Source organism: Onychostoma macrolepis, chromosome 09 (genome assembly GCF_012432095.1).
Source record: "Onychostoma macrolepis isolate SWU-2019 chromosome 09, ASM1243209v1, whole genome shotgun sequence".
NCBI lineage: Eukaryota > Metazoa > Chordata > Actinopteri > Cypriniformes > Cyprinidae > Onychostoma > Onychostoma macrolepis.
The window spans coordinates 23,742,424-23,767,420 of NC_081163.1; the positions used below are offsets into that span (position 1 = coordinate 23,742,424).

The 24,997-nt window shown below is 38.4% G+C and overlaps 3 long non-coding RNA genes across 3 annotated transcripts; 1 reads left to right on the forward strand and 2 right to left on the reverse strand.

The window, feature by feature from the left end:
* Nucleotides 1-2,027: 2,027 nt before the first annotated feature.
* Nucleotides 2,028-5,602, reverse strand: LOC131547592 (uncharacterized). Its single transcript, XR_009272970.1, has 3 exons — nucleotides 5,420-5,602; nucleotides 5,070-5,177; nucleotides 2,028-2,656 (listed from the first exon to the last, which is right to left on the reverse strand). It is a non-coding gene; the product is annotated as an uncharacterized LOC131547592 (long non-coding RNA).
* A 775-nt stretch (nucleotides 5,603-6,377) lies between these two features.
* Nucleotides 6,378-10,768, reverse strand: LOC131547593 (uncharacterized). Its single transcript, XR_009272971.1, has 3 exons — nucleotides 10,385-10,768; nucleotides 9,242-9,333; nucleotides 6,378-6,534 (listed from the first exon to the last, which is right to left on the reverse strand). It is a non-coding gene; the product is annotated as an uncharacterized LOC131547593 (long non-coding RNA).
* A 257-nt stretch (nucleotides 10,769-11,025) lies between these two features.
* LOC131547590 (uncharacterized) lies at nucleotides 11,026-19,869 on the forward strand. The gene is made up of 4 exons (XR_009272967.1): nucleotides 11,026-11,976; nucleotides 12,235-12,363; nucleotides 18,389-18,474; nucleotides 18,685-19,869. It is a non-coding gene; the product is annotated as an uncharacterized LOC131547590 (long non-coding RNA).
* Nucleotides 19,870-24,997: the final 5,128 nt, after the last annotated feature.

A 24,997-nucleotide genomic window follows, 5' to 3' on the forward strand; every position in this document is an offset into this window, starting at 1 on the left:
GGGACGATCGTGAGCGGCCACCGCCACCTCGAAAGGATCGTGAGCGGGCAGAGAAAAGCTCAGCGGACATCACCGCTTCGGGAGCTTTGTGAGCGGGCGCCTCCGCTTCGGGAGCTTTGTGAGCGGGCGCCTCCGCCTCGGGAGCTTTGTGAGCGGGCACCGCCGCCTCGAGAGGATCGTGAGCGGGCACCGCCGCCTCGAGAGGATCGTGAGCGGGCACCGCCGCCTCGAGAGGATCGTGAGCGGGCACCGCCGCTTCGGGAGCTCCGCGAGCGGGCACCGCCGCTTCGAGAAGGCCTGAGATGAGCCCCGCCCCCTCGGAGAAAAGCTCAGCGGACATCACCGCTTCGGGAGCTTTGTGAGCGGGCGCCTCCGCCTCGGGAGGATCATTAGCGGGCACCGCCGCTTTGTGAACCTCGTGGGCGGACACCGCCGCCTCGGGAGGAATGCGAGCCAACAACGCCGCTCGCACCGACTTCAGCGGAGGATGCTGCACGCTGTGTATCAGCCCAGGATGGCCCAGGAATGGGCATGATGTTCTGGGAACGACTGACGAGACCTGTGAAGTCTCCTTGCTTGCCGCTCCGAGAGAACGGTGAACGGGCTCCACAGCGAACTCCACCCTGGAGGATGAGCCTCTCAAGTACAGAGCCCGATTGATATACTCCTCCAGTGACTCCTCGGGGTGCCAATAAGGCATAAGGGACTTGAAGGGCTCGGCTAGGCCTCCCCAGAAAAAGATCATGAGGCAGGTCCTCTCCGCAGCCGACTGGCGAGCCACTCCCACAAAGTCCCTGGCGTAATCCTCAATGCTGCGGTCTCCCTGGCGGACGTTGAGGAATTTCCCTGCTGGACCCATGCTTGGGCTGGATTATTCTGTCACGGCGCAGTAAGGGAACACACCGTGTAAACAGGGATCTGGGTCCAAATGCAGGTCTTTATTAACTTAAAGGCAGACAAAGTAGAAATCAAAACGGAAACAAACACAGATATCAGCATCCGAAAACAGGATCAAAACAGAAACAAAAACATGCCACAAACGGCAACGTAGTGCTTGCATCAATCCACATGTAAACAACTAATAATCCAGCCCAGAGAGACGTGGGGAAGGAGTATAAATAGTCATCCGGATGGGCAACAGGTGTGTATGTGTGAGTGGGTGAACAGGTGTGTGAAGTTAAGGTAAAGGAGCCCGGGAGGATGGAAGATGGCGACCTCTGGTGGTGAGAGGGAGAAACACATTACCCGGACCCCTGACAGAATGATGAATAGACTCAAAATGAATTCAGTTCATTTATTTTGAAAAACACACAAATATGAACAGTAAAATACACCCAAATTATTAATAAAAACATAGGATATACAGCGAAATATGAATGAAAGCATTCAGGACGTTCCGTGCTCAGCATCATTATAAACAGATATGCTAGCATAATATTTGCTAGCAGACATTTAAGATAATTAAGGAAAGATACCATAATCACAGAGGTATTGATATTAACAAAAGGGTAACACTTTACAACAAGGTTCATTAGTTAACATTAGTTAACAACATTAGTAAACATGAACTAAGAATGAACAATACTTCTACAGCATTTATTAATCTTAGTTAATGTTAATTTCAGCATTTACTAATGCATTATTAAAATCACAAGTTGTGTTTGTTAACATTAATGCACTGTGAACTAACATGAATAAACAATGAACAACTGTATTTTCATTAACTAACATTAACAAAGATTAATAAATAGTGTAATAAATGCATTGTTCATTGTTTGTTCATGTTAGTTAATACATTAACTAATGTTAACAAATGACACCTTATTGTAAAGTGTTACCAACAAAAGTACTTAAAGTAGACTGTATAAACATCATTTTTCAAAACAATAAATCTTTAAAATATTGAAAATGTTTATAAAACATAACAATGACCAATTATAACCACATTAGAACATATTTCACCCAAAAATGTAAATTCTGTCATTAATTACTTACCCTCATGTCGCTCCAAACCCATAAGACCCTTTTGTGCAGAACACAAATTAAGATATTTTTAACAGATGCCTTGTGTACGCAAAAAACAGCAATAACAAAAATAGTATGTCTTTATTCACAAATTATGTATCTCCAAAGCATTTTCACAAAAGCACCATGAGATGGCCAGATCTCACGCCAACGCAACAGTGATGCATCATGGTGCTCTCGTGAACATGTTATTTTGTAAATAAAAATGCAATGTTTTTTGTGCACACAAAACATTCACATCACTTCATAAATTGAGGTTAAACAACTGGAGTCACATGGGTTTACTTTAATGATGTATTTATTACCTTTCTGAGGCTTGAAAGTGGTAGTTGCATAAACTGTGAAATGGAGGGGCAGAAATTTCTCAGATTTCATTAAAAAGATATACATTTATGTTTCAAAGATGAACAAAAGCCTTACAGGTTTGGAACGACATGGAGGTGAGTGATGAGAATTTTTGGTTTAACTAAGACATTAGGTAAATCGGTTCCCTCAAGCGCACCAGTAGATCTCTGCCTGATCTCTGATCTTCTGGTTCTTCTGCTCCTTCCACCATCCCAATCCTGGATTACTGAGCCACAACAGAAGTTCCACTTTGAATGCTTTAGCCTGGCGGTTTTTTCACCAGCATCTAAAGTGAGAAAGAAAACAATAACCAAAATGTAAATGTAATAATAATAATAATAAAAAAACAATGGTTGTCCAAAAATGTAAAAGTACACACGAGTTTTCCCTACTGTTTGGGCATTTCCACCTTAGGGCACAAAAGAGTGGAGACTCACAGAATAAGAACAATTTTCTAGAATTTTCAACACAGTTTTTGGTCACTTCCTATACAGGACTCCAGACTGCAACCAAATGGTTGCATTTTGCGACCGTTTTTTCTGCCGGTGCGACTAAATTTTGTGAGCAATCACACTAGCCTCATAAGCGCTGCTATTTCTGTTGCATATGAGAAACATCAAGCAAAACAAAAGCTAGTGAAACCGCGCTACTCATTTGAGCTGTGCAGCGCGGACCATTTATCAGCTCGGATTTATCAGTTGTCGTATTCCTCTTGTTAAGCCACTCCTGAACCACCGTCAGAGGCGTCTTACCTGGGCTAAGGAGAAGAAGAACTGGACTGTTGCTCAGTGGTCCAAAGTCCTCTTTTCAGATGAGAGCAAGTTTTGTATCTCATTTGGAAACCAAAGTCCTAGAGTCTGGAGGAAGGGTGGAGAAGTTCATTGCCCAAGTGCTTGAAGTCCAGTGTTAAGTTTCCACAGTCTGTGATGATTTGGGGTGCAATGTCATCTGCTGGTGTTCGTCCATTGTGTTTTTTTACCAAGAAATGTTGGAGCACTTCATGCTTCCTTCTGCTGACCAGATTTTTAAAGATGCTGATTTCATTTTCCAGCAGGATTTGGCACCTGGCCACACTGCCAAAAGCACCAAAAGTTGGTTAAATGACCATGGTGTTGGTGTGCTTGACTGGCCAGCAAACTCACCAGACCTGAACCCCATAGAGAATCTATGGAGTATTGTCAAGAGGAAAATGAGAAACAAGAGACCAAAAAATGCAGATGAGCTGAAGGGCACTGTCAAAGAAACCTGGGCTTCCATAAAACTGATCACCTCCATGCCACATCGAATTGAGGCAGTAATTAAAGCAAAACGAGCCCCTACCAAGTATTGAGTACATATACAGTAAATGAACATACTTTCCAGAAGGCCAACAATTCACTAAAAGTTTTTTTTATTGGTCTTATGAAGTATTCTAATTTGTTGAGATGTGAGCCGAAATCATCACAATTAAAAGAACCAAAGACTTAAACTACTTCAGTCTGTGTGCATTGAATTTATTTAATACACGAGTTTCACAATTTGAGTTGAATTACTGAAATAAATTAACTTTTCCACGACATTCTAATTTATTGAGATGCACCTGTATGCATTGCAAATGTGGTACAATTAAATTACTATGCAAGTACTAAAAAAAAGTCAGCTGCTGAAATGTTAAAAGGATAGTACATAAGAACCGTACCGAAACGGTGACTCTAAAATGGTTATACAAACCAAACGAAATATAAATACTGAGAATGTGTTTGACATTAAAAAAAAAAAAAAAAAACTTACACAGCAAAAGATGCAGTGACCTGTGGCTGAATGGCCTTTGGTTTTATTTAGCTGTGATTGACACACAAACAGGGGAAAAAAGATAATAGCATTGCTGAATATGAGTCAAATATTGCATATTTCTGTACAAATTAAAGTGTACTCATTCTTCATGAGTGAATAATCCGTATGTCGGGGTTCTCAAATCTGGCCCTCAAGGTCCACTGTCATACAGAGGGTACGTCTCAATCAGCTTCATAGTTCGCTAGGTTGTGAATTAATATATTGTGTACACAAACTCAGGCACTGGTAAGCACAGTGGCTCTCTACACACAGGTGACTATTTCCGTCCTCATTGTACAACATCACTACTGACATCTATGCACAACAGTAAAATTGATTTTTTTTTTAATGCTATTTACAGCACATTACGATAAATACTTTGTTACATGTATGTGCAAGATTTCAGTCATAAATAAATATTTGCTAGATTAGACATTACGTGTCTAGTGATGTATGTTTATGCTGAAATATAATATTGGTTTGTGTTTTAAAATCTATCATGTGTCATTTTGTAGCAAATTTTCTCTTCAGAACTTCCTATAAGCCAGGGAACATAGTGAGCATCGATGCTTCCTGGTTTTCACAGCTTTTTTAGGGAGCAAACTAAATTTTGTGATTGAGACAGCCCTTAACCACTGACTACTGAGCAAGGGACCTGAGTGATTCACACCCAGAGTTTAGGTCCACACCAGATCACACTCACCTGTTTGTGACTTTATAGTTAGTAAAACTGAAATGCTTGATTTGTTTGTTCAGGTGCACTGCACTAGGTTGGAGCAAAACTGTGCATGTAAGTGGACCTTGAGAGATAATGTTGAGATCTCCTGCAATCTATTCTGAACATGACAATTCAGAGAGGCAGGATGACTTCTAGATAGATGACTTACAACACTGGTGTCCAGTCCTGGGCATGGAGGACCAACGTTCTGCAGAGTTTCTGGTGATCCTTGATCAGCTGCTCAGGTCTGCTTAATTGGGGTTGGAGCTAAACCAAACTAAAAAAAGAGAAAGAAGACAACCAATTAATATGTTAATTTGATGTTAAAAAGTTAAACAAAGATAAAGTTAAAAATTTTGATTCATAAATATGCACAACATCTGAAAATGCACAAAGATGAGAAGAAAGCAATGTGTTTAATGAGAACTTTCAACTTTCACTGAAAAATAAGAAGCAATATTAAGTCACAGATGCATTTTTATTTATTCTTGTTATTCTTATTCTTGAAGTTATAATTACCTTTTGGTTTATTGATGATTTTCAGTCTCTGAAATAGAAACGTTCTATCAATTATGGATGGCATCATACATACATCATATGTAATGATATTTAAGTAAGATTTCTAACACCGTGTCTACACCGGACGGCGCAACAAAATACAATAGAACCTATTATTATATGATGTTGTCTACACTGGATGCAGTGCAGCACGACACAACAAATCCCTGACAGTAATCTGATGCCTCGTTCTATTTATGACGTACTGACAAAAAGTTCAAATGATTTTTAACAGTCACTTTGTCGCATCCATTGTAGACATTGCTACAAAATGACACATGATAGATTTTAAAACACAAACCAATATTATATTTCAGCATAAATATACATCACTAGACAGGTAATGTCTAATCTAGCAAATATTTATTTATGACTGAAATCTTGCACATACATGTAACAAAGTATTTATCATAATGTGCTGAGCATGAGAGAGTGAAGCTTGGAGATAGAGAATGGTAATCTACGGCACTGTGCATTGCATTATGGGTATACAATACAAATCACTAGAGGAAAAAATGACTTTACGTTAATATTTTTAAGAGCTTCTTGCATTTTATTAGAATAAATGAATTAATATTCAAATCCCTTGTGTTATTAAAGTTTGTGGTCAGTTTATGTTTTGAAATAAGTCTCTTATGTTCACCAAGAAAACTGCATTTATTTGATCATAAATAAAAACAGTAATGTTGTGAAATATTATTTAAAATAACTGTTTTCTATATGAATATATTGTAAAATGTAATTTATTCTTGTTTTCGCAAAGCATGATTTCTGAAGGATCATGTGACACTGAAGATTGTAGACTCAGCTTTGATCACTTTTTAAAACATACTGAGATAGGAAATTGTTATTAAAAAATGGTAATTTGACAATATTACTGTTTTACTGTATTTTAATCAAATAAATGCAGCAGTGGTGAGCAAAAAATACTAATACATGACAAATCTGACCCTTAAACTTTAGGTAGTGTATATTTGAGGTATTACTTTCTAGACAGATGGTTCATAATGTCTAGAGATGTTCTTCGACAGGAGATACGCTCCAACTCTTGTGCACGGCCCTCAGCATGGAAGAATCTAGGAACATAAACAATCTGTCACAATGCCAGGTTTATTTAAACTATAGCAGAGGTGAAATGCAGAAAAGAAAAATAATAATTTAATTATTAAATGTACAATTTAATAACAGAATGTACATTTTTAGGTTTACTTATTTAGTAATGCTCTTACAGTGTTATCATGGTGTCTACAGATATGAACAAGTTAGATTTAAGACTTTTTAAGACCTTTTTAATACCTCCATATGTAAAATTTAAGACCAAACCTGTGAAGGAAATACACATTATATTACATTCGTAAATGTAATATTTAATGTGTTTTTAAATTTAAAAAGAAAACAAAATATCATCGCTGTCAAAAATGCTATTTATTATTATGATATACAGAGAACTTTTCATATCTGAAGACAATATCCCATACAAAATATCCCTCAAAAGCTCCACATCAGCAATATTTTTGGTGGTGTAAATGAAGCAATATTTTCATCAGTTTTCTATTCAGCATTTACATATTTAAATCTGCATGTTTTTAATATTCACCCCAGGTTGTTATTTACCTCCATAAAGTCCAATATTTTTTAACCTTATTAAATGTATGCGTCATCTTTCATGTCAAATTCTTACAACTGATGAGGAAATTTAATATACACAACAGGGCTGTTAGCAATCAAATTAAATAATTTGCACTACAAATTTACAATCGCAATAAATAATGTTATGAGATTAATGTTTTAAATACATTTTTTTGAATATACAAATAAGAAATGTTGGTGGAAAAATGCATACTTTTAAACTAACTAACCACCAGTAGGTGGCGGTAAGTCACTTATTCATTCAACCGATTCATTCAATTTCCATTATTCTTATTATTCGCTAAGAATTGTGGTTAATTTTTTCACTGCCATTATTCACATACCCCACTGGACAGCACAAATGATGGACTCAGAAAGAGCAGTGTTACTGGTCGCCGTTTTAATCTATTTACGTCTAATGCTTTTGTATCGCTGTATTCCACGCGTTTTCGGCGCCATGATAGAAATATGATGGAATTTGTTTGCCTATACGCTGCCGTCGCGTTCTGTTCGTCCTTTCTGAATGAGGGTAAGGAACAGAGCAACCTGATCTCACAGAATTCCGTGTAATGTTCACGGACTATTAACCCCGAATCTGTGGAGGCATCACTGAATCGCCGAAAATTCCGTGATGCGTTCACAAAAGGCATCAGCCGTGGTCCATGCACGGATTCACTGGTTTCCGTGCGTGGAGCACGGCTGATGCCTGTCACTGACTTACATTGGTATCACTTCTGTGAGCCCATCACGGAATTTTTTTCTGTGAGTCCATCACGGAATTTTCGGCGATTCCGTGATGCCACCACAGATTCGGGGTTAAGTCCGTGAACATTACACGGAATTCTGTGAGATCATGTTGCACAGAGACTGCTGGCAGCTTGTTGTGTTTTCCTCAGAATGCGATGCTTTCTTCCCCTCCATCGTTTCTAATCTCCGTATTACAGGTGCGTGTCACGTTATTCATATGTCACAAGCGCATGCGCACTTTGGTCAGAGCGGCAATACTGCGATTAAGGTGTTTACATGCCTGTATATTCCGATTAAAATCGGTGTACGCCACCTATGTTAATACGATTATGCTTGCTGCGATTATGAGCTTAATCGTATTATTTAGATCGAAGTATTGCGTTTACATGAGGTAAAGCATAATCGCAATATCGCCAAAATCTCATTATAATCGCATTAAGAGGGTCCATGTAAACGCACTCACTGAATCATTCAGGAACAAACATGATCTGCTCTGATCTTTGTTCGGAACTATTTTCGTTGGTGAAATAGAACAAAACAGTCAATATTCTGTCTAAAATGTAAGTAACTACTTAACTACTTGTTTCTTGAGCCAAAATCAATGTAACATGTGCAATCATGAAAATATTTAGCAAAATAGTGCCCTTGTCATGGTATGTTATCGTCATCATCATGTTATAAATAAACTAAACATTTTGAATTTTTACCCCAGTATGTTTGTTCTGTGAGTTTCTTTATGTTTGCCGTTATGCTCATTTGATTTGATTTCTCCATACAAGTCTCTTACAGAGACAGGCAGCATGAGCCTCAACAGCGCAACATTGATACCACACTATCCATTATCAATCACTGTTTACGCTGAATGTAATAAAATGTCACTTAAGTTTTAAACAAGCTATTTGTCCCGTCGGGCAAGTAAAATCCTCGAGCAATTTTTCAGTAAACTTGCATTAACCCATTTAAAGCAGCTAGGAGGCTTGTCAGCGAGCTGGTGGTATTCGACCTGCATTCTGCTACCGCAACTCTCTCTGATGATGCAGTAACTACAGCGCGCGAGGGAGGGAATCTTTCGTCTGTCCAATGATTGTAAACTGTGCCCGTCAGACTGGTGAAACTTTCGCGGTAATGAGCCCAAATTTATTTAAGACCCACTGAATCTGAATTTAAGGCATTTTAAGACTTAAGGCCTTTTTTAAGCAAAACTTTATTTAATACATTTTAAGACTTTTTAAGGACCCGCGGCCACCCTGGTTATTTATGTTTGGACATCAAAACCCTTTTAAAATAACTAACAAGCAAACAAACAAACAAACGCACACACACACACACACACATATATATATATATATATATATAATTGCAAAAGAAAATTACAGATGCATGATGATATAGGCTATATCAGATCACCTGTGTTTTCTATTTCTCTGTCAGCAGCTCCCTTCAGAAATGTTAAAATCAGGAACTTCTCCTGTGTCATAGAGGTTTTTTTTCTGACGCTTCTGAAATCACAGAACAATTGGTATCAATATGTGTTTACCATGAAAGATCAAAACCTGTTTTCAGTTTCAGCACATTTTCACGCTCCATGTAGTGACGTATCCGATTAACTGTAACTTGGTGAAAAGAAACACATTTTATCTTCAAGGAACGTTCAATCTTGTGTCTGAAGTTTAATTACACTTTTAATTAATTTTAATTAAACAGCATTATGGTAATCAGAGAGCATAAAGAACGTACAAAAATTATGGTAATAAAATTACGTGCATACAACGTTGCAGTTACGTTGCCAGTAAGTCATGAAGTTACCAATATATTACGATTAGAGTACCTATCTGGGACGTTCTTGGTTATCCTGTCACGAGGACGTACAGCCGACGTTGCGAGTTGGTAATGCGATGGAATTACGTGCATATGACGTGGTTACGTTGCCTATTGGTAAATCATGAAATTACCAAAAATTACCAATAGGTTACGTAACAGTTACGTCGTGTGTTAGCTGGCTTGTTTGAGATGAGCAAAATCTGCGCAGAACCGATCACCGCGAGATGCATGCCTCGCCTCACCTGAAATGTAGGCGAGTAGTCGGCTGCAGTGAGGGGAGGAGTGAAGTCAAGACGGACAGTTCTGCCCACTAGCATAGGCAGTGGGTGGGCCTACATAAAACTGGGTGGGCCAGGTGTGTATATGAAAGCCGCATGTCAAATTGCCAACAAAAAATACAGCACCAAGGTTCATTACACAGTGCTTCTAAAGCATGTATTAACATTAGTAATTTGTTATGTTAATTTCAAAATTTACTAATAGTGGAAAAAAGATCTGCACACTGTTATTCCCATTATTTAATTAAAAAAAACAACGTTTTAGTCCAGAGACCTTCGTCAGGCAAACACCTAAAACAAATGTTACTAATAGGACATTATTAAAATTAACATTGTTAACATTTGCCTGAGTTGATTAACAAAGATGAATAAACACATAACAAATGTATTGCTAATGTTAGTTAATGCATTAACCAACGTTAACTAAAGGAAGTTTATTAAAAAGCATTACCTCAGTGTGACACAATATGGGGCTTCGCTGATGATTTCAAGGGTCTCTGTCAGTTCACGCGCATCGAGGACCGCAGAAATGCACACAGCTGCAAATTATGCAGTTTGTTGTGGCGACCAGGATCTAGCACACCGTTTATGTGTTTCTTTCCACAAAGGACGCATCTGTTTAGCGGATCAAACTGTACCTATGCTAATATGATGTTTCAAACACGCTTGGTTCAAAAGTTTCCGATCGATAAATCCATCACCCTCAGGTGGTCTGTCAGGTTTCATTTGTAGACGTCAGGATTTATTGCTAATGACTTATACTTTTTAAAGGATTGATCTGATTTATGTTTGTTTCACTAGGCTATTTTCAAATTTAACTTCACAAACGCGCGCATTTTACTATTATATAATTATGTCGTAAACATAGGTCGTAAACGTAACATTGTGGGTGGGACTAACAGAAACGGACGAATCATCATTTAGACAAGCATATGATGCACCTATAGGAAGAGGGAAAACTAAAAAACGACCTGTAATTGACCATGAAAACAAGCCTTTAATATTTTTTATAAATAAAGTTACAGTGAAATAAATTACATCCATTTGGAAAATTACGGGTGGGCCACAGATGAAAGTGGGTGGGCCTGGGTGGGCTACGCGACTGGTTCTGCCCTCTCGAAGTGGAACAGATACCTCCGAGATCAAAGGCAGATATTGCATTATTCTCACTCATATGCTGTGCTGCTGATAAACATGATATAATTTCAGTTATGTTGCTTTTATATGAATATAAATATGATGAACAAGACACTAAAAGTGCTTGCTATTTAATTCCATATGAAAGGCGTATTTATCATCCATTTTTATTTTAATTCAAACATATTTTAGAATTTTATAGAAACTATGACAACATCACATCTCGCACAGAGATCGCACTGTCATAGTGTTTGGGAATATTCATGCACAATTTAAATACATAATAGCATGAAATCAGATTAAAAAAATAAAACATTTTTGAAGAGAATGCAGCATCAGGGTTGTCTGAACCAATGAGCATTAAGCTGTGTCGTCAGTCAGTCGTTTCCCATCATGCTTTTGATCAGCACAGTCCGTGGAGAGCAACTCGATCCTACACAGCCGCCTCGCCGTCGCGACAGTTTTTTGGTACACGTCAGCATGACATCAGAGCAAGTCGGACTTAACTCGGACACTTTTCGAACCGGCATGCATCTCGCGGTGATCGGTTCTGCGCAGATTTTTCTCATCTCAAACAAGCCTAATACCACCGCGATAGATTCTATATGTAACTGACTTTATTCTGCCTTGAGGACACTTTATAAAACCTACAGGATGGGACTCAATGGCCTTCACTAACATGACGCAGTTTGAAATTCAAACAGTAACGGTCATCGGACAGACTGATGGATGAGTGCTAAGCCAAAGATAAGCTTTATAAATCAACTTTTATTCGTCGTTTTGTCCATGCAGTGTTAAATTTCACTTTAAATTTATATTGTTCTGTGTTAATAAGTTTTCAAATTCCCCTCCTTGTTGTCCCTGTTGGTTTATTTGTGCATGAGGTGGTTCAAGAAACAGTCTGAGGTAAATTTATGTTCATCCCTTTTAGTTGTTTAAATTGGTCACTAAAACACATAACTTTACAATAATATATTCAATATTTTCAAAACTTTATCTAGTGTGAAGTGTTTGTTCTTGTAGTAAAATATGTTACCCGGAAGCTCACACAAGCCTGTGAGAGGCCTTTACAATTTTGACAGAATATTAATGACAGAAGCCAAAAATGAGAATTGTGAAGCTATATTTATATTTTATGATAATTGTTTTTCAATTGTGTTTCAGGGCAATTCATGAAGTCAGTTCTAGTTCCAACTGCTACTGTACATCAGACTCTGCTGTATATGGATATGGCTCTATATGTATATGTGTGTAACGTTACTTTTCATCATTGGGCATGCAGATATTATTCAGGTACATGAACACTTGACTATTGCATGAATAATGAATGTACCGGAATTTTAATTGGTTAATTGCAGTTGAAATATAAATGAATTAGAATTTTTTCCCCCAATTCAGCTCCAACAGGTGAACATGCACTACTAGTAGGGTTGCACGATACACCGGTACTACGGTAGTATCGCGATACTAAAGCTTAAAAATTCCCGCGGTGCCATTGCATTTTTTAAACGGTAGTATCGTCCATACGGTACCGTAAGATATGTTGTATGCACGGCAAGAACACTGTTTAAAACGTTCATTTGAACATTCATGCCAGCAGAAACATTACAAGTTGATTGCCAAATGTCTTTCTGCTGTGCTCTGTGTATACGCATTATATGGTATTGAGTGTTTCCCGATGCTTCAGTTCAGTTTGCAATGGGAAGTCGCACTTGCACGTCATTGTTCATGCTGCAGTTTATCAGAAGAAAGGGTCTGATTCAGACCATCTTATGTCATTTTAAAAAACAGCAGCTCAAGCATCAGTTATTCAACATCATAATATCTTACAAGAAAGTATTCTCACAGTTTAATTAATTTGACCACTTCTAGAACATGTGTAATAGTTCGTTTCTGGAAGCATCTTGCGATCACGAACGCAAATCCATTCATCAGCATAGCGGCTTTGCACTTGGTTCTTATCAATCATTATATATATATTTTTTAATTAATTTATAATGTTATGTTTTAATATACATGCTGCTAACTCGGAAATTTCAAGATACGCGAGCAAAAAAAATGCTGCTGACAGTTTGGCAATACGACACGAGCAAGAGTGCTGTTTTTGTTTGGTTTGTTCAAATCCAAATCCGCGTTGGTTTGGGCGAATCACTGATTCACTGAGCCATTCATAAAAACAGTCATTTGATTCGCTCCTGAAGGATTCAGCCGTTTTGAAAGAATCGTTTGAATGACTCAGTGATTCAATCACGAACTTCTGCCACCTGCTGGTCGTTTTTAAGTTTCCCATCTAAAAGTAGGCATATTACATTATTTTCCAACATATTTCTATATTCAGAATTTAGTATTTAAAACACTAATCTCATAACATTATTTATGCAATTATGTATAAATGCCACATCTAAATGTCACTTCATGCAGCTTCTGTGCAGTGCTGAGATGAGTTTTGTTTAGATCATTTCATGGAAAACAATAGCCAGTCATTCATTCACATTAAGTATTCAGAGAATAATATTGTCTGTTTTCACTTACATCTATTTATTTATTAAATTTTGATTCATTTTGTAGAATTGAATTTAGGGCTGCAACTAACGATTATTTTAATAATCGATTAATCTGTCGATTATTTTTTATTCGGATTTAAAAAAAAAAGCATTCATTTCCAACCCTTTATTCAAAAACAGAACTAAAATCTTTAGAAAGTGCACAAACATGTTGCTCCTTGAACATCCCTGAGCTGTTATAATAATAATAAAATAAAATAAAATGGACTAACACAAAAACATACACATGTATGCTTTACATCTGGGGTGCAAAAATTAAATAATTTAACAACACTGCGTCGTTAGCGTTGGTATTGTATCAGACACCTGCACTTAACATTATATGAAAATCAAGCTCAAATGGAGTTAATAATGTTTTTGACCAGAGAATGACGGAGATGGAGTGTTTTGTCTGTCGTTAGAACGGCTGTAACTGTTATGCAGTGCATAAGTGCATTAAGTGCATTATACTTTCATCAACTTTTACAGGTTATATAACTTTGATTGTAGCTATATGGGCGCTTAGTTTTTCTTGTTGTTTAACACACTTGGCCAAAATCTCAAATTAAGCGCTTATGCACATAATGCACAGGATATTTAAAACGATATAGACAGCAAATAACTAATTCTTCTCCACTCTTCAAACACACAAAACATTATCCTTTACTGACATAGTGTTTGAGTAAAGAAAACGCTGTACTATTCAAACACCAATTATTTATTCACCCTTGCATTGCGAAAAAGCAGAGATCTCATCTTCTCCAGGCTGTGCGCGCGTCAATCTGAACGGAGGCGGGGTGAAGTTACGAGGTCTCGCTGAGAGCTCGATGATCCAATGGCGTTACAGTTTTACTGACAAGTTATTTTAATGCTTATCATTGGTTTACTATTTTTAAAACTCTCTGATTTAAAATAATAAAACGAATTATAAGCGACTCAAGTTTGGATAATTTTTCACAGCACCTGACTGGGCTAGGGTATGGCAACTGCCATACTCTGCCATACGCAAACGCCGCCCCTGCTCCCACACCTTGGATGACTTGGGTCGCACGGATTTCTCTGCCTCCGCCATGTATCTTTCCTCTACCTCCGCTCGTTTTTTTTTTACTTTTTGTTTTTTATTTATGAGGCGCCAAACTCTGCTAGCATCTGTGCGCGAGAGAGACCGAGTGTGTTCACTCCGCTCCGCGCGTTTTTTTTTAATAATCAAACGTCTCCGCGTCGCGCGACACAACGAATCGATTATGAAATTCGTTGCCAACGCTTTTAGTAATCGATTTTTATCGATTTAATCGATTCGTTGTTGCAGCCCTAATTGAATTTTAAATTAACACAATACTGCATAGTATCGTGATACTACTTGGTATCGTGATACTTCAGCTGGTATAGTATCGTAAGACATTTTTATGGTATCGTGACAACCCTAACTACTAGTCGTACGTTTTTGAACAGTAAGATTTTTTATGTTTTTTTTTTGTTTGTTTTTTTTAAGAAGTCTCTTCTGCTCACCGATCCTAAGTACAACAAAAATAGTAAATAAAGACTATTAGAACGGCTGTAACTGTTATCTGAAGCAGCAAGTGCATTATGCTTTCATCAACTTTTACAGGTTATATAACTTTGATTGTAGCTATATGGGCGCTTAGTTTTTCTTGTTGTTTAATACACTTGGCCAAAATCTCAAATTAAGCGCTTATGCACATAATGCACAGGATATTTAAAACGATATAGACAGCAAATAACTAATTCTTCTCCACTCTTCAAACACACAAAAACATTATCCTTTACTGACATAGTGTTTGAGTAAAGAAAATGCTGTACTATTCAAACACCAATTATTTATTCACCCTTGCATTGCGAAAAAGCAGAGATCTCATCTTCTCCAGGCTGTGCGCGGCGTCAATCTGAACGGAGGCGGGGTGAAGTTACGAGGTCTCGCTGAGAGCTCGATGATCCAATGGCGTTACAGTTTTACTGACAAGTTATATTAATGCTTATCATTGGTTTACTATTTTTAAAACTCTCTGATTTAAAATAATAAAACGAATTATAAGCGACTCAAGTTTGGATAATTTTTCACAGCACCTGACTGGGCTAGGGTATGGCAACTGCCATACTCTGCCATACGCAAACGCCGCCCCTGCTCCCACACCTTGGATGACTTGGGTCGCACGGATTTCTCTGCCTCCGCCATGTATCTTTCCTCTACCTCCTTGTTTTTTTGTTTTTTTTTTTTTTTTTTTTTTTATGAGGCGCCAAACTCTGCTACCATCCGTGCGAGAGAGACCGAGTGTGTTCACTCCGCTCCACCCTCAACTAAAGTTTTTTTTTTTTAATAATCAAACGTCTCCGCGTCGCGACACAACGAATCGATTATGAAATTCGTTGCCAACGCTTTTAGTAATCGATTTTATCGATTTAATCGATTCGTTGTTGCAGCCCTAATTGAATTTTAAATTAACACAATACTGCATAGTATCGTGATACTACTTGGTATCGTGATACTTCAGCTGGTATAGTATCGTAAGACATTTTTATGGTATCGTGACAACCCTAACTACTAGTCGTGCGTTTTTGAACAGTAAGATTTTTATGTTTTTTTGTTTGTTTTTTTAAGAAGTCTCTTCTGCTCACCGATCCTAAGTACAACAAAAATAGTAAATAAAGACTATTAGAACGGCTGTAACTGTTATCTGAAGCAGCAAGTGCATTATGCTTTCATCAACTTTTACAGGTTATATAACTTTGATTGTAGCTATATGGGCGCTTAGTTTTTCTTGTTGTTTAATACACTTGGCCAAAATCTCAAATTAAGCGCTTATGCACATAATGCACAGGATATTTAAAACGATATAGACAGCAAATAACTAATTCTTCTCCACTCTTCAAACACACAAAAACATTATCCTTTACTGACATAGTGTTTGAGTAAAGAAAATGCTGTACTATTCAAACACCAATTATTTATTCACCCTTGCATTGCGAAAAAGCAGAGATCTCATCTTCTCCAGGCTGTGCGCGGCGTCAATCTGAACGGAGGCGGGGTGAAGTTACGAGGTCTCGCTGAGAGCTCGATGATCCAATAAGCGTTACAGTTTTACTGACAAGTTATATTAATGCTTATCATTGGTTTACTATTTTTAAAACTCTCTGATTTAAAATAATAAAACGAATTATAAGCGACTCAAGTTTGGATAATTTTTCACAGCACCTGACTGGGCTAGGGTATGGCAACTGCCATACTCTGCCATACGCAAACGCCGCCCCTGCTCCCACACCTTGGATGACTTGGGTCGCACGGATTTCTCTGCCTCCGCCATGTATCTTTCCTCTACCTCCGCTTGTTTTTTTGTTTTTTTACTTTTTTTTTTATGAGGCGCCAAACTCTGCTACCATCCGTGCGAGAGAGACCGAGTGTGTTCACTCCGCTCCACCCTCAACTAAAGTTTTTTTTTTTTAATAATCAAACGTCTCCGCGTCGCGCGACACAACGAATCGATTATGAAATTCGTTGCCAACGCTTTTAGTAATCGATTTTTATCGATTTAATCGATTCGTTGTTGCAGCCCTAGTGATTTTTATATTATTCATGTAAGCTATAGCTTCTGACCTTTAAATCAAAACATACTCATTATTTTATGACATCAATTACTGCTTAATTTAATCAGAAACACAGTCTAAATGTTATTTGTGTTTTTTACTTTAATTTTATTAGAAGTAGGCCAACAGCGCCCCCTACGGAATTAAAACTCCTTACCAAATGGGCATTAGGACCCGGAGGAAGCTGCTGCTGCATGTGCTATTACTGTTTACTCTATCATACACCTAAGGAGTCATTCTGTACATGCATTCTCAGTTTAAATGCAGCGATCCAAAACAGTGAATCTAATCACCATTCAGGCAAAACTTTGCTTCAAGAATGAGCCATACTGCTGACGTGATCTAATCGCTAACACACCCTGAGCACATGTGAGTTAATGTATTCTTCCTCTTATCGGCAAGACATATCGGCAGAATTTTTCATATCGGGCCAATGCCGATATTTACTTTTAAAGCCATTATCGTCCGATTCCGATATCGATCTGATAATATCGTGCATCCCTATAAATATACAAAAATATTTAAATACTTTTTAATATTTGGTGAGCAGAAGAGACTTCTTTAAAAACTTAAAAAAAAACAGACCTGTTCAAAAACCTTTGACTGGTAGTGTTCTTTATGGACCCAACTAAATTGTTTGTTATTTGTTAATTGTTACCCACTGTTTGATAAGATTTATCAAACTTTTAAAGTTTCTTTGTTTTCTTGATTTTTATACAAACACACTGTGTTGTGATTTGTTGATTTGCTCCTAAGAGTGTTCATTTTGTCAAGCAGTATAAATGATGTCTAAATGAGAGAGCTGTTATTCCTAGTTAATTTGAAGAAAGTGAAAAGGGAAAGTGACGTGGTAACCCATACTCGGAATTTGTGCTCTGCATTTATCCCACCCAAAGTGCACACACAGAGCAGTGAACACATACACACCGCGAACACACACCCAGAGCAGTGGGCAGCCATTTATGCTGCGGTGCCCAGGGAACAGTTGGGGGTTTGGTGCCTTGCTCAAGGGTACCTCAGTCATGGTATTAATGTACATTAACTCCCCCCACCGACAATTCCTGCCAGACCTGAGACTCGAACCTGCAGCCTTTAGGTTACAAGTCCAACTCTCTAACCATTAGGCCACAACTGCCCTTAACCATTTTGTGTTAATGGCTCTCATATCATTTCAGGCATATGCTAAGAACACGCTTAAGTAGAAGTGTCAATGACGGGACTGTTCAATGGATTATGCATTCTTTTGTGTGGTTGAATTGTGGTAAGTTATTTACTTTGACAGTCTTGCAATATGTAAAGAAAAGGTAGTGTAGTTTGAAGTGTCTGTTAAATTAGTCCCAAAAAGGCCACGTCTCATTCTGAAGGTGTTCGCTAACAATAACAATGTCAATAACACCTGATGCACTTGTTACATCGTAAGAATTATGGCATCTATGCTAATATTAGTCTGTTTCATATTCTGTCACCGTAGCCTGCCGGACCCAGTCTGTATCCAGATCAGATGGTCACTGCAGTCACCCGGATCCAGTCCGTATCCAGATCAGATGGTGGAGACAAACTCTATAGCCCTGAATGTCAGCAGAGACCATGTCAACTAGATGAGCCCCAAAGACAGATCCCCAGTGAAGGCCTCATCACCTATACGGCCATTGGCACAAAATCTCAGCAAGGACCACGATGAAAAACACCACATTGGTTCATCTGGCCAGAGGAGAACTGCCCCCCCCCCGACTGAGCCTGCTCTCTACCAAGGTTTTTCTCCATTTCTGTCACCTTTAGCTTGCTTATTTGGAGAGACTTAATTTTTGGGTATATTAACGACTTAATTGCAGAGACACTATTTGAAGGGAACTGAACTGAGCTGGATGATGATGACATCACTGAATCAACGATGAACTGACTTTAACTGAAATATTGACTGTTTACTTTTGTCCTCTTTTTATAACTGCTTTACTGCATAACTGAATTTGTTTGCATTATTGGTACAAGTTTCCTGTTTAACAATGTAAAGCTGCTTTGACACAATCTGAATTGTATGAAGTGCTATATAAATAAGGGTGAGTTGACTTGCTTGTGACAATTCTTCATAGAAATGTTTGTGTGCTGTCTGTTTTGAACAATTTTGTATTTTTGAGAATTGTATTAGTAGCCTTTACATGCGTACAATACGTTTACATGCACAATTTTTGGTTCAGTCGGACTGAATTCATTCCGATTGATGAATCTGAATGTAGTGTTTACATGAACGCTAAATAAAGTGATCGGGTTGCTATGTGGGTTTATATGTCACAGGCTTAAAATCGGAATAGATTTTTTTTTGACATGTGCACACTGCACATATATAGAGTTTCTCACTGTTTGCACATAACAACCACTCTCCTACACCGTTTCTTTATTCTTTTTAACAGCAGAATTAATATTTTTCCCTTTCTGGATAAATATACATATAAACCGCAGTGCCGTGCTGCCGGGTTGCCTGTGGATGAGAGTCCGAAACAAGGACTGGTGGGAGGTTGTCCTGCTCCACTTCACAACTGACGAGTGAAAGTTGAGTTTTATAATGACACGTATTTATACACACTTTATTCAAAAGGATGAATCGCTCTTCCGCTCGTCATACGTCATTACGCTATTTCTGCGTCATTGCACATGCACAGTCTTTTCAGTTTCGGTTTTCAATCCGATCGAGTGTTTACATGCAGATTGAAATTTCATTCCGATCGAGCTCAATCGGATTGATTAAGGTGTTTACATCATGAAGCCTTTTCAGTCCGTTTGAGCCGTCAATCCAATTACACACGGATTATTTGGTTGCATGTAAACGTAGCCACTGTGAAAGAAATCAGTAAAATAAGATTAAATCAAATCAGTCTCAAGTGAATTGTAATTACACAAATACAATAAGTTGTGGTTACTTAACTCAGAATTGTCAAGTTCACTTAACTTTTTTCTTTTAATTATGCATGAATTTCCTTTATTTAATTTTAAGGAAACAGGTTTCCTCTTTTTTTTTTTAAGTCGAGTCAACTGATCACTTTTTACAGTGTGAGATTCGTAGGGCAGAAATGAGTTTGCTCTGCTACTTTTTACATCAAGTCTTTCATCAAGTTTTTCAGATTATGAACACGTTCTTCTTTAAAAGACAGGAGATGGTGTGGAGTAGCATACCAAAATAGGGAAGATATAAATGCTTTAGTTAAAAGTTGGCTACTAAATCGCCTGTTACTACTTTAGTTTTTATGTTTATTCTGAGTATCGACATAGCTTTCTTTTCTTCTAAATCAACATTAAAAATGAAGGTAATTCTAATTATATGTGTACATACATACATTATGTGTGTGTGTACTTGGAGCCTGTCAGTCAACAAGTCTCTGCCAGTAAGTGTTCAGTGATTAGAAGTTGTTGATCATAAACAAGCACTATGACAGAATCTGCCACACTGAAATTTATGCTCAGGAGTCGCTATTGTTTTATCTTCTCCCAAAGTAATGTGTCACTAGCAATCAACAGAGTTAAAGGGGCCATATAATTACATTTTTGTACAAGTTAATATGACTCTTTAGAGTCTAAATGAAAAGTTTGTAATATACTTTAATTAAAAATTCTTGTTAGTATTGTAAGAAAACACTAATTTTACCTGCTCAAAAACAGCTCTCTGTTCAGCACACCATTTCAGTGCATGGGCTTTTAAATGATCATGAGCTCTGCTCAACCCGCCCCTCTGCTCTGTGGGGCGTGACACAACCATAGACTGTAAAAAAAAATGGACGTAGTGTCCGTGACGTCACCCGTAGGTTTCTGTAAAGCATTTTTGAAGCCTAAAGTGGGCGGAGCCGAACGCCGCCATCTTGGAAGCGCGTCACCGTGCGTCACTCCCGGATAATCGAAAATGGGCAAAAAGGCGGGACGTGGGTGAAGCTGAGCTGAAACCACGCTCCTCTAAGTGACAGCAGTGCTGCCGTGCAAAGACAAAACACCATAACTTCGTTTTTGGTCGAAAATTAGTTATTGATTTTGGGACATTAATGACCTCCTTTATCATGTGTTTAAGTATCATGGAGAAAAGCCCCGGAGATGCCAAGGCAGAACACAGTATAACATCAGTTACCGCTCTTTGACTTTGTTTTTGAAAGCTCAGATATGCTCTGCATATGTTTGCATTCGTTGTCAATACTGTGCCAGCCTGGAGTTACACGGTATTCTGCCTTTGTTTTACTGTCCATTAAAGTCTACCGCGTTTATTGTGTACTTCTATATCTGTCGGCACTTCATTAGACAAACAAATGAGAGAGACCGCGATCTAACAAACTGCTCCATATAACAAAGCACTGTAAGCAATAACGATTAAAACATCTAATTGCCAGATTCCCTCCTACCTATAAACCTATAATTATTTTCTCTGTACAAATACAAATCTTTAAAGCCAGTTTTCTAAATTCGCACTAGCGAGTTTCACACTCTGGAGCAGAGCGGCAGTCCACCTGTCACTCAAGTGGCCACGCCCTTAATTATGCAGAACTTTAAGGCTTAATATAATTTAAACGGATGAGTTATAAAAAAATTCACCCCCCTCACAGTTGTCACAAAGGGCAAAATTAGCTATATAGACCAAAATAATTTTTTGTACCAGGCTGTAAACATGTTTTTTCTGCTGTAAAGTTGGGCATTTTAACATGGGGAGTCTATGTGATTGACTCCCTTTTGGAGCCAGCCTCCAGCGGCCAGTCGATGAATTGCAGTTTTAGTCACTTCCGTGTTGGTTTCACTAGAGGGAGCGGGAGGTTGCCGCTTGGACACAACACACGTGGAGTGTTGCCTTGACAACAGTTGAGGGTATCTTTTGGCGGAAGAATGGCAGCGGGAGTTTCTGAGGACACTGTGCAACCATATCAATTTGAACCGGAGTCGGACCCGGAATAAGATGATGGCCCGAAGAAGTTCGACAATTAAGGCTCGAACAGGACGTTTCTGAATGGTTGGTTAACGTAATGTCAATTTGATCTATCTTTGTATGTACTAAACGCTATGTGTTTACTGGTGTATAGTTAATTGACAGATTGATGTTACAGCTAATGGTCATGAAAAACTTTTTTTCATTAAATGTAGGCTTGTCAGTGATGCGTAACGTTCTCTATGCAGTGTTAGGTACAACTGTCAGGGCTGAAGCATGCAGTGCAGTGTATGTACTTTAACGGAACACCACGATTGCTTAGACGCCATTCTGCTCCAGCGTATCTACAATGGCGGACTATGATGACAGCTCGCTCAGGGCGGGTCTGTTGAAACGTTCCTGTCAATCAACAATCGTGGGAGGGGCCTCTGATCTTGTGACGTCACAAGACAAACAGCTCGATTTGAGACAGGGGAAAACATATTAGGAGATTAAAAAAGAAAAAACACTGGATGGATTTTTATCATTATAGGATGGTTGTGTACAGGCACTGCCAACACACATTTCAGAGCAATCAACTTGTAAAAGTGGATATAGCATTATATGACCCCTTTTAAAAAAAAGGGTTTAGAGAAGATTTTAATGAATGCAGGTAATTGTTATAAATATAATTCTTTCAAATTTACAGAAAACTGTACTGAAAATTTAACAGGTTTAGATTAAATATTTTCCAAAAAAAAAATAAAAATGTTTGGCCCATCTGTTGATGACAATGAGATCTTGTTTTGTTGTGATGCCCTGCCAACTTCCAGCATAGCATTTGATGATATGCATTGTCATGTCAAAAGCTGTGATCTACTCAAATAAAACAGGCCTCCTTGTGCCCAACACCCCAGTGAAACTTGGAGGCACTTTAATTATCTATATAACTAAATATGAGTACTACTACAACTAGTATGACTATATAGTGATACATCTAAATTTAAACTTCAAATTTACAAAAGTCTAAAACAATCTATAAATAATATATTTTTGAAGAATCATCCAGAGATCAGCAGTAGTCAACAAGCAGGGGCCCTTCTACATCTGTGTGTTGCTGTCTACATGTATTTGTATGTATGCTAGTTGACAAACATTTTTATTTATTTATTTTTTAATTTTGAGTCACACTGGATTGAGTGGATTATCTTTGCTGTGTCCCTAGAGGAGATTTAGCCTTTAAAACATCACAGTTTCTCGTTCGGTATTCCACCATACAACCCCAAAGAAACCATGAAAGTCATTAACACAACACCTTTAACACTGATTTTGATATTGCCCTGTCCATCCCGCTTGCTCCTATACAGGACAGACTTTCTTTTTAAAACTTTACTCCTTCAGTGAGCTGAACATGTTTGTGGGCCTACAGCCAACACAAGCTGATATTATTGAACTGTCCCTGGTGTCATTCTGCTCTCCACTGATACTTGAGCACGGGTAACACAAGCCATATAGGTTTAACTCGCGTGTCTGTTTGACCTGCCAAGTGCTGAGATATGCCAGCTGGCGGGCTTATGCCTTGGGGTTTGGGGAGGCGGGTTGACTGGGCTGTGTGGGGGGATCGAGCTTTGCACCTCAGTCCCTTGCTGTTTAGTCATGGTGTTACTCCATTACCTTTAAGTGCTGGTGCTTATGTCTGCTGGCTGACTTTAACAACCCTACCACCACTCTCAGCCTGGAATCCACTTCACCCAGAACCCTCTGTGCTCTCAGCGCCTGGGGAGATGGCTGTGCAACAGCTAATAGACTGTAGAGGAAAGGAAACCAAAAAAAAACAAGAAGATAATGCATTTGATCGATCAGCACGAACAAATTTCATTTGAGAGATCAATAACAGTTTATAGATGACAGAACCAACAAGTGCATTTATTTCCAGTCTGTGATTGAAGCTGTCTGGTAGAGAAGAGGAGCACGTCTCTGATTCTCTGTGCAGTGGGAACAGAACCCCTTCTGCTCCTTTATTGCTCACAATCTGTATTTAAAACTAATATCAGCCTGCTGTGCATGGCCCAGGGCTAAAGCCACATAACCTGATATATAGAGCTCTTGTGTTCCCATTGTATTAGAATGTGAAAAAATACCTTTCCCCCACATTTCTCATTGGATATCCATTTATTTTTGTTTGTGTTTGGTGGCTATAATGATTGGTTTCTGTGGGCACTGGAGTAGTGATTTGTAATGCTTCTCTGTGATGTAGCCCAGGCATATTACAAAAACTGATTCTGGAGAACGGTGAGGCAGAAGATGGAGTAGGGGTGGTTGGGGGTTGGGGTTTAAGGGGACTGCATGGAGGAGAGGGGGATGCCAAGTTTATACTCAACCTTTCTCTCATTGTTCTTCTCGTCGGTGTATTGCAGGGGTTAATCCGCATACCCTCCAGACACAAGAGCCCTTACAGTGGTGCGCATTGAACGAAGGCTGGTGTACATCCACAGATATGGCACAGACAGAAAGAGAAAGCTTGTCCACACAGATAAATATTTACTGAAGGAAATAGAGCTCCAGGCAAGCTCCTTAATTAGGAGGAGTATATACAGACCTCAAAGGAGACCTGACTCATATTTTATGACTGGTTAGACTGTAAAATACCTGTTGAGAGATTTACTGCAAAAATTAAGACAACTTATGTTCATACATTTATATTCACTGTGTATACAAATCCATGGATTATTCTCCTTAAATAATAATGCATATGAGAGAATAATAATTACAAGAGAGTTCTGGTATTTTTTATTATTTTTTTTTCTCCCCACTTCAAGCACTGGGAATAACATAATGGATTCTATGTGGTTTTGCTGCAACGCGTTACATCTTGCTTTCTGTCAGCTTTCTGTAGCACAGCTGCCAAGCTTCC